A 15,522-nucleotide genomic window follows, 5' to 3' on the forward strand; every position below is an offset into this window, starting at 1 on the left:
AGCAGCCTACTGGCTGCAAAGTAAATGGTAGTTTTCTCCTCTATAAAATGAAGCAGAAAAGCAAATGACAAATTACTCTAGTATCTTTGCCCAGAAAATCCCAAGTAGGGTCATGAAACATTGAATATGACTGAAATTGAACCACATCAAAAACAAAAATTTTATTTTTTAGTTAACTAAAGCTTTTTATTTTCAAAACATATGCATGGATAATTTTTCAACATTAATCCTTGTAAATCTTGTGTTACAATTTCTTCCCCTTGCCCCCACCCTCTCCCCTAGATGGCAAGTTATTCAATATATGTTAAACATGGAAAAAAATATGTTAAATCCAATATATGCATACAAATTTATATAATTATCTTGCTGCACAAGAAAAATCAAATCAAAAAGGAAAAAAATAAGAAAATAAAATGTAAACAATAACAAAAAGAGGTGAAAATGCTATGTTGTGATCTATACTTAGTTCCCACAGTCCTCTTTCTGGGTATAGATGGCTCTCTTCATCACAAGATCATTAGAAATAGGTTGAATCATCTCATTGTTGGAACAAGCCAATGTCAGAATTGATCATCACATAATACTGTTGCAGTATACAATGATCTCCTGGTTCTGCTCATTTTACTTTGCATCAGTTCATGTAAGTCTCTCCAGGCCTCTCTGAAATCATCCTGCTGATCGTTTCTTATAGAACAATAATACTCCAACATTTATATACCATAACTTATGCAGCCATTCTCCCACTGATGAGCATCCACTCAATTTTCAGTTTCTTGCCATTACAAAAGGGTTGCCACAAACATAAAAACATACACTTTAAATATAAAAGTAGTGACAACTCAATCTTTCCCATTTCCAATTGTTCCAAAGCAATTGGACTTAGACTAGAAACTGCATCTTCTATTTTTGGTCTTTACCCATTTCTCAAGATCTATTTCACATCTCACCACTTCCATGAAGCTTTGCCTGATTCTTTCAGCCAGAAATGATCTTTCCCTCTCTGTTTATTCTTGAATTATGTACTGACAAATACCGTCTGTATGGGTTTGTTTGTCTTTTTACCATTTGCAGTTTTGCTGTTTTCCACATGGTGAGAACAGATGAAGTTCTCACTGCTAATCAGAAAAAAAAGGGCTTTGTTGTATCTTCAACTTGGAGTTATGGTGACAATCAAAATGGAGCTGAACTGTGTCTCAGGAAACAGCCAAGTCTGAATTCTCACTAAAGGAGACTGTATGTGGGATATTCATTTAAGTCTGTGATTTCAGTCTAATTGGTCTCAATAATAATGCTCATAGCAATTAATGATTATGGGTTTGGCTCTCAATAGCATGTTGATCAAAGTAAATGGAACAGATTGGCTTCCTCTGCTGTCCTCTACATTTATCCCCACTTCCATTCTTCTCACTCCCCATCCCACCCCCAGTTCTCCACTCCAATTTCCAATCTTCCTTGTTAGGGAACACTGTCTACAAAGAGAAATTGTTTTGCTTCAGAAAAGTATTTTCAGAAAAAATTGAACTTAAAAAAACCTTTCTAATTGGAAAGAAATTTAATTTCTTAAGGCAAAATAGTATTTTTAAAAACCATAAACATGTAAAAGTGTAGATTTTAAGTAGTGATTTCAACGTAGACAGGTTCTGTTTTTTGCTTTGTTTGGATTTGATTTTGATCTTTCCATCCCTATAGAGCTCAACTCTTCATATTTATCAATCAATTCCCAAACATTTATTGAGTGCCCAAGTACTAAGCACTGGAAGATACAAAAGTAGGCAAGAAAGAATCTTTGCCTACAGAGACTTTCTTTCATCCTAAAGAGGACTTTAACTCTTTGAAGACTCATCTTCCTGGGTTCAAATCTGGCCTGAGACACTTAATTAGCTGTGTGATCCTGAGCAGGTTACTTAATACAAATTACTTCAGTTTCCTCACTTATAAAGTGAAGAGAGAAATGGCAAACCATTCCAGTATCTTAGCAAAGAAAACCCCAAAAGGATTCACAAAGAATTGGACACAACTGAAAAACAACTAAAAGACCAAAACCTGTACCTCTGGGGTTCTATACAATAGAATTTATATAAAGGCTATTATGTGCTAGATCTAGTACTAAGAAAGCTCTTTACAATTACTATCTCATTTGATCTTCAAAATAACTGGGGTTAGGTGGTGTTATTATTCCCATTTTACCGATAAAGAAACTGAGATTAGAGGTAGAGATAAGTGTTTTCCCAGAATAACACAGCTAGGAGGAGGAGGAAAGGTGTTATAGTGGATAGAGTATAGAGTGCTGGACCTGAAATTAGAAACTCATTTCATTGAGTTTAATTCTGGCTTCACTGAATTTATTATGAGATAGCTAGGTGGCATAGTAGATTAAGTGCTTGATCTGGAATCAGAAAGACTTAAATTTGACCCTACATGCTTACTAGCTGGGCAAGTCACTTTAGCCTCATAATGAGATGGAGAAGGAAATAGCAAACAACTTTAATATCTTTGCAAAGAATGCTCAAATGAAGTTATGAAGAATTGTATATGTCTGCAAAATAGTAGTAGTGGTAATAATAACAAAAATAACAACACATATAGAGCTTATTATGTACCAAGCATTTAAATTATAATCTCTTTTCATTCTCATGATAATCCTATGAAATAGATATTATTTTCCCCTTTTTTAGAGATGAGAAACTGAGGCAAGAAGAGGTTAAGCAATTTGCCCAAGATCACACAGCTAATAAGCATCTGAAGTCAAACTCAAGTCTTCAGATTCCAGAACAAGCACTCTTTATCTATTGTACCACCTAGCTGCCTCATAATAAATTCAAGATGATTTGGCTATAATAGAGAATAATCATCTTGGCCACAGCCACCAAAACTTTCTTTATCTAAGATAGATCTTTTCCCAAATGAAGAACTACCTCCAAATGCTAGTGCCTTTACTTGGAAGGTTACTTTTCATCTCTTTTAGATTTTTGTATATAATTATATTAATACGTATGACCTGTCTCCTATCACATAGTCATCCTGGCTAAATATTCCTCTCAGGATTCTAGGGATATTCTAAAGGATTTGAGATATGTCTTTTCTAAGCCATCAGCTCACACCCTCACCATTTGTGACACCTTCAGTCACACTGTTTGCTGCCAGTGACTAACATATCCTAATCCCCTTTAAATTCTTACCATCAATTAGCTGTTTCAAAGAGATAGTTGACTTAAAGATGTAGCAAGAAAAAAAAGATAAAAATACCCCTTCCTGTATAGCACATGCCCCCTATGAGAGGCCAATAATTCCCTCTTCCTTCCCAGATTCAGCAGAAAGTAGGCTGACTTAGCACAATTTCTAAATAATACTGAATCCACCAAATTCACATCTAGAAGCAGCATGGACTATCAGATAAGTTTTTGACTCAGATATAATTGGGCAGGTTCCTGTAGGTTACTCCTTGTTCTTTAAAATATCAACTCTGAACTGACTACAAAATCCAGATGCTGAAGTGTCCAGATATCCAGAGATTCAAACTCTTGACCTTTCAAAACTCATGGATCAGTCTCCAATCTCTTTACCTAAAATGGAAAAAATAAATATAGAAAACAAAAGCAAAACAAAACAAACCAACCTGAGGCAGTTTCCTAAGGACACATGTCCATCTCAAAGAGAAAGAGATCCAAGATGGTTCCCTTTATATAGCTATCTCTCACCAAATACCACCAGCAAAGGAGTCAGACCAAGATCTAGTATTAAAAAAGACCTAAGATCATTTGAAAGTGCCTCCAGTTCCAATTCCACAACTGAAACCAAATAAACATGCTTCCAATCAGCACATGGTAAGCAGACCAGAAAGTTTCAAACTGCCTATGCAAGTATCAATGTCTCTTTGAAGCACTTAGTTTATCATAATTCTGCCAGAAACTCAGGCTTTCTCAAATGGAGAATTTAAATTAGAAGAGCACATCAATGCATTTTAACCATATGATAATCTCCTTTATCCATACATGTGCTTGCCCTTTGTTCGTCTCAGAGAAGACCAATGACATGATGAGGGTGATGTCTTGACTTGCAAGGGAATTGAATTTAAGGGAAGTAATGTTGTGCAAGGTCACCAGCCTCACTCACTCCTCCAGTCTTCTGGGTCCATTGGCAAGATATAGATTAGGACTATTGGAGATGGTCCTGGATGCAGTAAGACATTTTGGCCTTTTATAATTTAAGATCCTTCCCAGGTCTCAGTTTGTCTGAAACAACATGCATTCAATGATTAAGGCTGGTAAGGCTGGTAAGAAACAAGTCCAAAAGTTGCCTCTTTTACCTAGTCAAAAAAAAAAAAAATCTGGGAGAGGAAAACCCTTCAGGATTTCTGGCCAAAATAGAAACAACTGCTCTTTACACTCACTGTGAGCAGCTACTCTTAGCCAGTAAGTGAGAGCCAGACTGACTTGGTTTATGGCATGGTCAGCTTGCTCCATTTGAATCCCAATGGGCTTTTTCAAAGCCTAGTTTTCCAATGCTGTTTTTCAAGAAATCATAATTGATGAAAATTTTGACTATATCAAATTGAAAAGTTTTTGTACAAACAAAACTAATGCAGGCAAGATTAGAAGGGAAACAATAAATTGGGAAAATATTTTTACAGTCAAAGGTTCTGATAAAGGACTCATTTCCAAAATATATAGAGAATTGACTCTAATTTTTAAGAAATCAAGCCATTCTCCAATTGATAAATGGTCAAAGGATATGAACAGACAATTTTCAGATGATGAAATTAAAACTATTACTACTCATATGAAAGAGTGTTCCAAATCACTATTGATCAGAGAAATGCAAATTAAGACAACTCTGAGATACCACTATATACCTGTCAGATTGGCCAGAATGACAGGGAAAGATAATGCAGAATGTTGGAGGGGATGTGGGAAAACAGGGACACTGATACATTGTTGGTGGAATTGTGAATATATCCAGCCATTCTGGAGAGCAATTTGGAACTATGCCCAAAAAGTTATCAAACTGTGCATGCCCTTTGATCCAGCAGTGTCTCTACTGGGCTTATACCCCAAAGAGATACTAAAGAAGGGAAAGGGACCTGTATGTGTCAAAATGTTTGTGGCAGCCCTGTTTGTAGTGACCAGAAGCTGGAAAATGAATGGATGCCCATCAATTGGAGGGAGAATGGTTGAGTAAATTGTGGTATATGAATGTTATGGAATATTATTGTTCTGTAAGAAATGACCAACAGGACGAATACAGAGAGGATTGGTGAGACTTGCATGAACTGATGCTGAGCGAAATGAGCAGAACCAGGAAATCATATATCTCAACAGCGATACTGTATGAGGATGTATTCTGATGGAAGTGGATTTCTTCAACAAAGACAAGATCCAACTGAGTTTCAATTGATCAAGGATGAACAGAAGCAGCTACACCCAAAGAAAGAACACTAGGAAATGAATGTAAACTGCTTGCATTTTTGTTCTTCTTCCCAGGTTATTTATTCCTTCTAAATCCAATTCTCCTTGAGCAACAGGAAAACTGTTTGGTTCTGCACACATATATTATATCCAAGATCCACTGCAATCTATTTAACATGTATAGGACTGCTTGCCATCTTTGGGGAAAGGGCGGAGGGAGGGAGGGGAAAAATCGGAACAGAAGAGTGCAAGGGATAATGTTGTAAAAAACTACCCTGGAATAGGTTCTGTCAATAAAAAGTTATTAAAAATAAAAAATAAAATAAATAAAAAATAAAATAAAATAAAATATAAAAAAATAAAAAGAAATCATAATTGAAACTACATGGGCATTGTTTTTCCTGATCTATATATGTACTTATCATTAATATTTTTATTATAATATTTTATCATAGGCAACTAGGTGGTGCAATAGATAAAGCTTTGGGCTTAGAGTCAGGAAGTCCTCAGTTCAAATTCAGTCTCACACACTTCCTAATTGTGTAACCCTGGGTAACTTAGTCAATTTCTTCATTTGTAAAATTAGGAAAATAAAAATACCTACTTTCTAGGATAATTGTTAGGACAAAATGAATATTGATAAAAACCTTTGCACATCTTAAAGCACTATATAAATGCTAGCCATCATTATAATTGTTCTTTCCCTATGAGAATGTGAACTCTGAAAGTAAGGCTTTTTTCATTGTCTTTGTCCCCCAAAGCTAGCCCAGTATCTGTCAGAGGGTAAGCACTTAATGTTTATTGCTTTTGCTTAATAATCTGGTATTCTCAGAGCTGAACAGGATAATTATTTCAATCATGTTACCTGCCCTGCTTATGACATGTCCCTACTCACATGTCCAGACTTAATCAGAAAGATGTGTGCCACCAAACTTTTTGTAATTGAATAATATTTCCTCATTCACAAACAATCTGGAAAATTCTGGTTTCAGGGTACATTGTGAAACAAAATTTCTTACCAAGAACTCCATTGATTCATTGATGAAAGCAGGAAAGATTTACATTTTTGCTAAAACGGGCTAGGTGAGTAGACACACCTTTGGGAATCCAAGGGCAGCATTTTATTTCCTGTCTTGAAGCACAAGTCCTTCCCCTGATTCCCCATTAATTGGATGTTACAGAAATTAACCCAATATGAATTTCCATCCTTCATTACATAGCCAGTCCCTAATTCAAAGAAGCTTCCATTCTTTAAGGCAAAGAACAAAAGATTTTTTTCAAATCTCAGGTCACTATCCCTGATTACAAAAGTCAGTCCCTGCCCCTAAGTGTTATGGGCCAGAACTCTGAACTTGAAACAAAGGATTCTTACATGTACTTAGTACTAACTATAGTTCTACAAGATTCACACCTTTGATAAGAGAGCATATAAACTCGGACAAACTCAGCCAGAATCAGAACTAGGGAAGACAGAGAAGTCGTGGCAGGCTGTCCTGCTTTGCTTCTCCACTGAAACCAAGATCCAGAAGGCCTCCAGAAAACTAACCGAGCCCAAATGAAGGAGATAGGACTTTGAAGGAGACAATAAAAGATTTGGACTTTTAACACTTGGTTGCACTTGTGGTGATTACTGAACTGAAAGGAAGGCTGCCTCCAGAAAACCCAAGAAAAACTCAACAGAGAACATTACATTTAGAGACAATATTACACCTAAGGAGTTTACATTCTTTGGGAGAAGATAAACTTCATCCTTGATTATTCCTTGATGTCACTTGCAAGTTTCAGTTTTCTAATTTGTTTCATTTCTCCAATTTAATTTTCATAACTTTGGAAACCCAAAATGCCCATCCATTTCTCACATTTTTCCTCCCTTTTTCTTTTTAATAATTTGGTTTCTACATCCTTTTCTAACCTCTCAAATCTGGCTCATTTTTAATATCACATTTCATAAAAGTATATTAACCCCTGCACAGATCTCCTTACATAGGATAGATAATTAATTCCTGAATTCTTTGCTAATTTTTCTGATAGAGCTGTACTAGGAGTGAAATTTGCAACTGTAATACATGTTCCTCCTCTTCCTGCCAACAGCCTTTCTAGAGTCACTCTATTTTCCCATGCCATTGTGCTAGTGGTATCTAACTGTTCTGTTATGCTCTTCACTGCTTCTCTAGTGTAACTTATCCAATAATATTTACTCAACAGAATAGGAATGATTCAAATCCAGAACTGTATTTCTAGCCTTGAATTCATCACTTACTATGCTTGACTTAATTTTTCCTGATTTAGTCTTTCTTACTTCATCGAATGCCAAAATAAAAGGAATAGCCAATTGGATCAGTGGACAGGCACCCACTCACTTCCTGGGCAAAGCAGGTTTGAGAGTGTTGTCTCCACAATACCACCCAAGGTTTGCTTGAGGTATGCTCATTCCGTGAGAAATTGCCAGAGCTACCCTCAATACATGTCACTACAATCCCCAGATTTTAGAACTTCTCACCCTGCCATGAGAGGAAAGATGATTGATCTCCAGAGTTAAGGGGCTAGTGTAGTCTGGTTTATTCCCTCACAGATGGGAAAGGTAGAACAAAGCACAACAATTCTCCTGAAGAATGTTATTTGGGGAACAGGAGGAAGTCATTCTCATGTTTTTCCATACCCAAAAAGAATGTTGCAGGCATCTTCCTACTAATTCGATTTAGTCCCATTATAGGAAAAAAACCAAACAGCTTTAACTTAGGAAGCATCACAAACCTTATTCACTGCTATCTGTCCTATCACACAAAACAATATTTAAAAAAAACGTAGCTACTATCTGGACATGGGGCAATCTGTAGCACAGACATAGAAATTGCTTTTTGTTCATACTTTTTGCAGAGTATTTTGCCAATTCTATGCAGGAATTGGTGTCTATTACTTGCCTTAAATCCTTAACTTGATTCCAAATTTTCCTAAGAGTTCCATACCTATTACATGTATAACCGATTTACTCTTTGATCTGCATTTTCTAAATGTCTAGCTGTTGCAGCAAACCAAACATTATTCCAAATTGGACAGACAGTTCCATAACATTCTTTTTTCTCTATTAGGAAACAAATACTTGTCACACCTACTTATATATAACTAGTCAAGCCTCTATAATTCTATAATTTGACAAGCATCAAACTGAATTGTTTGTGGGATATCTTTCCCAGTAACATTAACCCAAATGTTAACCTGATGTTTCCATCCTAAGTCCCTAATATTTTTATAGAGGGGAGTAGCATTAATAACCTCTCCACTTCACAGGATTGATGGACTCCTTACAGTGAACCCACTCAGACACTGAGTAATTTGGGGTCCATTCACCAATCAGTTCCAGTTCCTTTCCCGCCAAATGGGGCCCAAAGTCCTTTGGGAAGTGAGGCGACAGTCTCATCTTCTGAAACTATCTGCTAAGAACGAATTGGGTCCCCATTTATATAGGAGGTTCCCATTTGGAGGGGCTTGGGCTGGTTGAAGATAGTGGGTTGATATTTTAATGACCTAGAAAAAATAACAACAAAGTTCATATGGAAAAACAAAAGGTCAAGAATTTCAAGGGAATTAATGAAAAAAAAATCAAATGATGGTGGCTTAGCTGTACCAGATCTAAAATTATATTATAGAGCAGCAGTTACCAAAACTATTTGGTATTGGCTAAGGAATAGATTAGTTGATCAGTGGAATAGATTAGGTTCAAGGGATAAAACAGTCAACAAATATAGCAACCTAGTCTTTGACAAACCCAAAGATCCCAGCTTTTGGGATAAGAACTTACTGTTTGATAAAAATTGCTGGGAAAATTGGAAACTAATATGGCAGAAACTAGGCATTGATCCATACTTAACGCCGTACACCAAGATAAGGTCAAAATGGGTTCATGACCTAGGCATAAAGAATGAAATTATTAATAAATTAGAGGAACATAGGATAGTTTACCTCTCAGACCTGTGGAAGGGGAAGGTCTTTATGACCAAAGCAGAACTAGAGATCATTACTGATCACAAAATAGAAAATTTCGATTATACCAAACTGAAAAGTTTTTGTACAAACAAAACTAATGCAGACAAGATTAGAAGGGAAGCAATAAACTGGGAAAATATTTTTACAGTCAAAGGTTCTGATAAAGGCCTCATTTCCAAAATATATAGAGAATTAACTCTAATTTATAAAAAATCAAGCCATTCTCCAATTGAAAAATGGTCAAAGGATATGAACAGACAATTCTCAGATGAAGAAATTGAAACTATTTCTAGTCATATGAAAAGATGCTCCAAGTCATTATTAATCAGAGAAATGCAAATTAAGACAACTCTAAGATACCACTACACACCTGTCAGATTGGCTAAGATGACAGGAAAAAATAATGATGATTGTTGGAGGGGATGCGGGAAAACTGGGACATTGATGCATTGTTGGTGGAGTTGTGAACGAATCCAACCATTTTGGAGAGTAGTTTGGAACTATGCTCAAAAAGTTATCAAACTGTGCATACCCTTTGATCCAGCAGTGTTACTACTGGGATTATATCCCAAAGAGATTATAAAGAAGGGAAAGGGACCTGTATGTGCACGAATGTTTGTGGCAGCCCTTTTTGTAGTGGCTAGAAACTGGAAACTGAATGGATGTCCATCAGTTGGAGAATGGCTGAATAAATTGTGGTATATGAAAATTATGGAATATTACTGTTCTGTAAGAAATGACCAACAGGATGATTTCAGAAAGGCCTGGAGAGACTTACACGAACTGATGCTGAGTGAAATGAGCAGGACCAGGAGATCATTATATACTTCAACAACAATACTAGATGATGACCAGTTCTGATGGATCAGGCCATCCTCAGCAACGAGATCAACCAAATCATTTCTAATGGAGCAGTAATGAACTGAACTAGCTATGCCCAGAAAAATAACTCTGGGAGATGACTAAAAACCATTACATTAAATTCCCAATCCCTATATTTATGCACACATGCATTTTTGATTTCCTTCACAAGCTAATTGTACAATAATTCAGAGTCTGATTCTTTTTGTACAGCAAAATAACGTTTTGGTCATGTATACTTTGTGTATCTAATTTATATTTTAATATATTTAACATCTACTGGTCATCCTGCCATCTGGGGGAGAGGGTGAGGGGTAAGAGGTGAAAAATTGGAACAAGAGGTTTGGCAATTGTCAATGCTGTAAAGTTACCCATACATATAACTTGTAAATAAAAGGCTATTAAATAAAAAAAAAAAGAAAAAGAAATTGAAACTATTACCACTCATATGAAAGAGTGTTCCAAATCACTATTGATTAGAGAAATGCAAATTAAGACAACTCTAAGATACCACTACACACCTGTCAGATTGGCTAAGATGACAGGAAAAAATAATGATGATTGTTGGAGGGGATGTGGGAAAACTGGGACATTGATGCATTGTTGGTGGAGTTGTGAACGAATCCAACCATTTTGGAGAGTAGTTTGGAACTATGCTCAAAAAGTTATCAAACTGTGCATACCCTTTGATCCAGCAGTGTTACTACTGGGATTATATCCCAAAGAGATTATAAAGAAGGGAAAGGGACCTGTATGTGCCAAAATGTTTGTGGCAGCCCTTTTGTAGTGGCTAGAAACTGGAAACTGAATGGATGTCCATCAGTTGGAGAATGGTTGAATAAATTGTGGTATATGAAAATTATGGAATATTACTGTTCTGTAAGAAATGACCAACAGGATGATTTCAGAAAGGCCTGGAGAGACTTACACGAACTGATGCTGAGTGAAATGAGCAGGACCAGGAGATCATTATATACTTCAACAACAATACTATATGATGACCAGTTCTGATGGATCAGGCCATCCTCAGCAACGAGATCAACCAAATCATTTCTAATGGAGCAGTAATGAACTGAACTAGCTATGCCCAGAAAAAGAACTCTGGGAGATGACTAAAAACCATTACATTGAATTCCCAATCCCTATATTTATGCACACCTGCATTTTTGATTTCCTTCACAAGCTAATTGTACAATATTTCAGAGTCTGATTCTTTTTGTACAGCAAAATAACGTTTTGGTCATGTATACTTATTGTGTATCTAATTTATATTTTAATATATTTAACATCTACTGGTCATCCTGCCATCTAGGGGAGGGGGTGGGGGAGAGGTAAGAGGTGAAAAATTGGAACAAGAGGTTTGGCAATTGTTAATGCTGTAAAATTACCCATGTATATATCATGTAAATAAAAGGCTATTAAATTAAAAAAAAAAAAAAAAAAAAAAAGAAGATAGTGGGTTGAGTCAGACTTCTGAAGCTGGTCAATGTATGTATCTAGTGCTAGTCCTTTGAAGCTGAATTGCTCAAAGTCTAGAGGAAAACAAACCTAAGAAAACTAGAGAAGAAAGTACAAAGAGCAGAACCCTCATTCTTGCGAGGTGTGCTTATATTTTCCCTGATGATTCTGCATAGCTAGTTAAGCATCATCTCTTTTAATATGGATTACATTATAATCCAAAAGAAATGTTGAGAAAAGGGGGAAACCCATCAGAATAACAGAAGTATTCACAAAATTTTTCAATAACAAGTCTCATTTACTTGTCAAAAGCAGGATACTGAGATAGAGAAATTAACCTAAACTTCTACATGAGGTATATGTGAAAAGCCTTCTACCAGTATTTTTTTTTTTAAATATTCCCCCTGTTTGCCAAGGTCTGTTGTAGGATGGACTGGAAAAGGCCAATATAGATTGGCCAGCAGCTTTTCAATATAAATTATTCAAAAAAAAAGCACTATACAACACTATACAAACAAATGTTATTTCCACATTAGTACCAAACTTAAATAAAAGTGACTTTCCCATTGTTGCAAAATATTCCATGCTTACATCCCTCTAAGAAAACTTGAATACACTAAAATTCTCTTCTCTAAACCATACGAAAGATAATTTAACTTCAGTTTCAATAATAAAATAACTTTCCATAAACAGTTGTATCAATTGTTTTTACATTTACATAAGGTTCTTTAAGGATTTTCTTTCATACAGACATATACATCTAGCAAGAGATAAATGACCTCTCTACCTAATTATAAGATATAATAACTACATATTTTCAGATCAAAAACAGCAAGCTATTACATACTTGAATTGTGCTTATGGCTTTTATTGACCACTTACTCTGATTATAGAAATTTGCTATAAGAGGAAAAAGCAGGGGACTGATTATAATAGCTAACAATCCCACCTTATAGCCTACTCAGGAATCTGTTTGAGTAACTTAATGGTATTTCTCTCAAATGGTGGGTTACTAGTTTAATTCAGATAATCATTCCAAAATTCAAAACTCAAAACAGTATCAGTTATAACCCCAAGAGATTTCATCTTGATAGCAAATTTCACTAATCAGAGGTTTTAGATCCTAATCCCATGTGCCTGAAGAGCAGCACAGCCAAAGCTAGATGCTTGGACAGTAGGGTTGAAATCCTGTTCAAAGGACTTTAGAAAGCACATTTGCTATCATGTTCATTAAACAAGGAGACAATAATGCACTTAATATTGTTAGATACTTTGCTGAACGGGTTTTGAAATAACTATTTTCAGAGAATTTGCAGTTAACCAGAAATACAAATTTTTTCTTAGAAGTCCCTTGCATTGCTAAGTGGGTAGAACCTTTGATATAGAATCACAAAATGATTTTACCTTGAAACAACCACAGACTTGAAAAATAAAAACATTCAGTTATTAATACTGTGTAAATGTAAGCTATTCCTTAAACAATAGAAGCAATGTTAAAGTGGGAGGAGGCAGAAGTTGGGGACAGGGGAGGGGAGGGAAAGAGCTGCAGTGAGTGGGTTTTCTTACTTTTAGAGAGTGGCTACACACAATGACAAAGGTGGACTAAGCCTTCACTTGTCCAATTCAACAGATCACACAAATAGCTAGTATATAGTTTTCAATCCTAAATTTCAGATTAACTGCCAAAAATCCCAATCAAAAACCTTCAGAAGCCTAAAGGCGAGGAGACTGGAACTTTACATCCAGAGCCAAGCTTTTTCCAAACCTAGCAAGTTCACAAACCAGCAGAATGGACCCTAGAGCATCGACTCAATCTACCTCTATGATCCCAACCTTTGGGGAGGTGGTCCAGTCTGAAATCCAAGTTATGTCAAACTCCTGAGAATCCACCTTCTGTAAAGGTCTTCAACAATTTCATCTTGCCATGCCCTGTCAGGAATCCCAGTTATGACTCTGAGGTTAAATTTCCCCTCAAAATCTACTTAAGGACCATTTCATGGCTGCTCCCTTCCTTTGGGTTAGTCTGTCACTATTTTAGTTTGTGAGCTTCTGGATGTTCCATTCAAACTATCAATTGCTTTTGCAAATCAATCTTGTCCCTTGTTTTTAAACTTTTAAGATTCACAATATAGGTAATATCTAAATAACTTTGGACCAAATTTCATATAACTTGTGTATATGTCCAGCAGAGCTAACTAAATTTTAAAACACAGCTCGTAACTTTTTTCAAATTACCCAACATACAATTTAGAATGCAACCATTTCATCTAATTAGGAGATACAAACATGTGATCTCTTTAGGTAAGTTACCAGAGAATTGTGTTTTAATAACCTTTTTTACTGAAAATCAAATCAAATAAAGACTTAAACTTTTAGTAGTAATATTATATTAATGCATACATATTTCTAAAATCTTATTCCCAAATATATAATTGAAAGTAATTCTAGGGTAGCTAGGTGGTACAGTGGGTAGAACACCAGCATTCAAGTCAGGAGGACCTGAGTTTAAATGTGGTCTCAGACACTTAATACTTCCTAGCTGTGTCAATCCCAATTGCCTCAGCAAAAAAAAAAAAAAAAAAAAAAAAAAAAAAAAAAAAGTAATTCTAACATATACCATTTAAATTTAAACACATGGGGGCAGCTAAGTGGCTCAGTGGAGAGAGCATAGCCCTGAAGTAAGGAGGATCTGAGTTCAAATTTGGTCTCAGACACTTAACACTTCCTACTGTGTGACTTTGGGCAAATCACTTAACCCCAATTGTCTTACCAAAAAAAAAAAAATTAAACACACAATAATTTAGGTCACAATTTTAGGAGAAAATTTTTCTTCCACCTCAAAAACTCCATTCTCCTAGACTGCCCCAAATCTTTGAAATGGCAGCAAACTATTTGAGATCTCTGATGGAGACACAAGCCCCTGGAAGCAAAATGGCAATGGCTCCTATCTCCCCACTAAATTTTGTACTTTTCCCTAAGTGGACCACTATATTGGGAAGAGAAAGAAATTTTGAAGTGTAAAATGGATTTCCCTAGATTTCCCCAAGCCACAAGCTTTTACAGAATCCAGAGTCCCCTGAGAAAAGTTTTGGAACTCTGGGAAGTTGGGGAACATAGGGACCCATCTAGAGAAAAACTGAAGCTAACTCCAGAGCATGGGGTTTAGGGGAACTTACCGTGCTTTGGAGACACTACACTGTACATAAGACCACACACTGGTCATTTCCAGTCCTCCCTAGGAAGAGAAACTTGAAAGCTTAAGAAAAATTCAGGTTAGTTCACATCAAGATGCACAAAACAAGCACCTCCCAAAATGGCCATTTCTTTTACTTTGAGAAAAACATAGAAGACAAAACACAGACTCACAATCATACACAAACACAAACTGCTTTTAAATCACTTTTCTTTCTGTCTATTACAGGATTGTTCCTTGCCTCTTTCGTAGAGGAGAACCCTACTTCTTTCTTTACTAAAATTTATTCTAAATTTCCCTTGTGCAGATCCTTCCTGTCCCCCAGCATGGAGATCTCCACACTCCACTGATCTCAGATCATTAATATTTACTCAAGTCTAGATTTCCTGACATCCCCTCTCTTATGGACTATATGAGAGGTATGTCCCAGTTGTTCCCACTCCTTGGCACCATTAAAGTTTCCATCTTATTAATCTGTTTGACCTCAGATCCCGGAAGATGGCCCCAGCCACCAAAGGCAATACTAGGTAATCCAGCCTCTTACCTTTGGTCTGTGCACAGAATTTGCCTGGCTGCTGCAGAACCTATTCTAGTTCCCATCCTGATTCCTGGATTCATCAG

The sequence above is a fragment of the Sarcophilus harrisii genome, chromosome 1, assembly GCF_902635505.1.
Source record: "Sarcophilus harrisii chromosome 1, mSarHar1.11, whole genome shotgun sequence".
Lineage (NCBI taxonomy): Eukaryota > Metazoa > Chordata > Mammalia > Dasyuromorphia > Dasyuridae > Sarcophilus > Sarcophilus harrisii.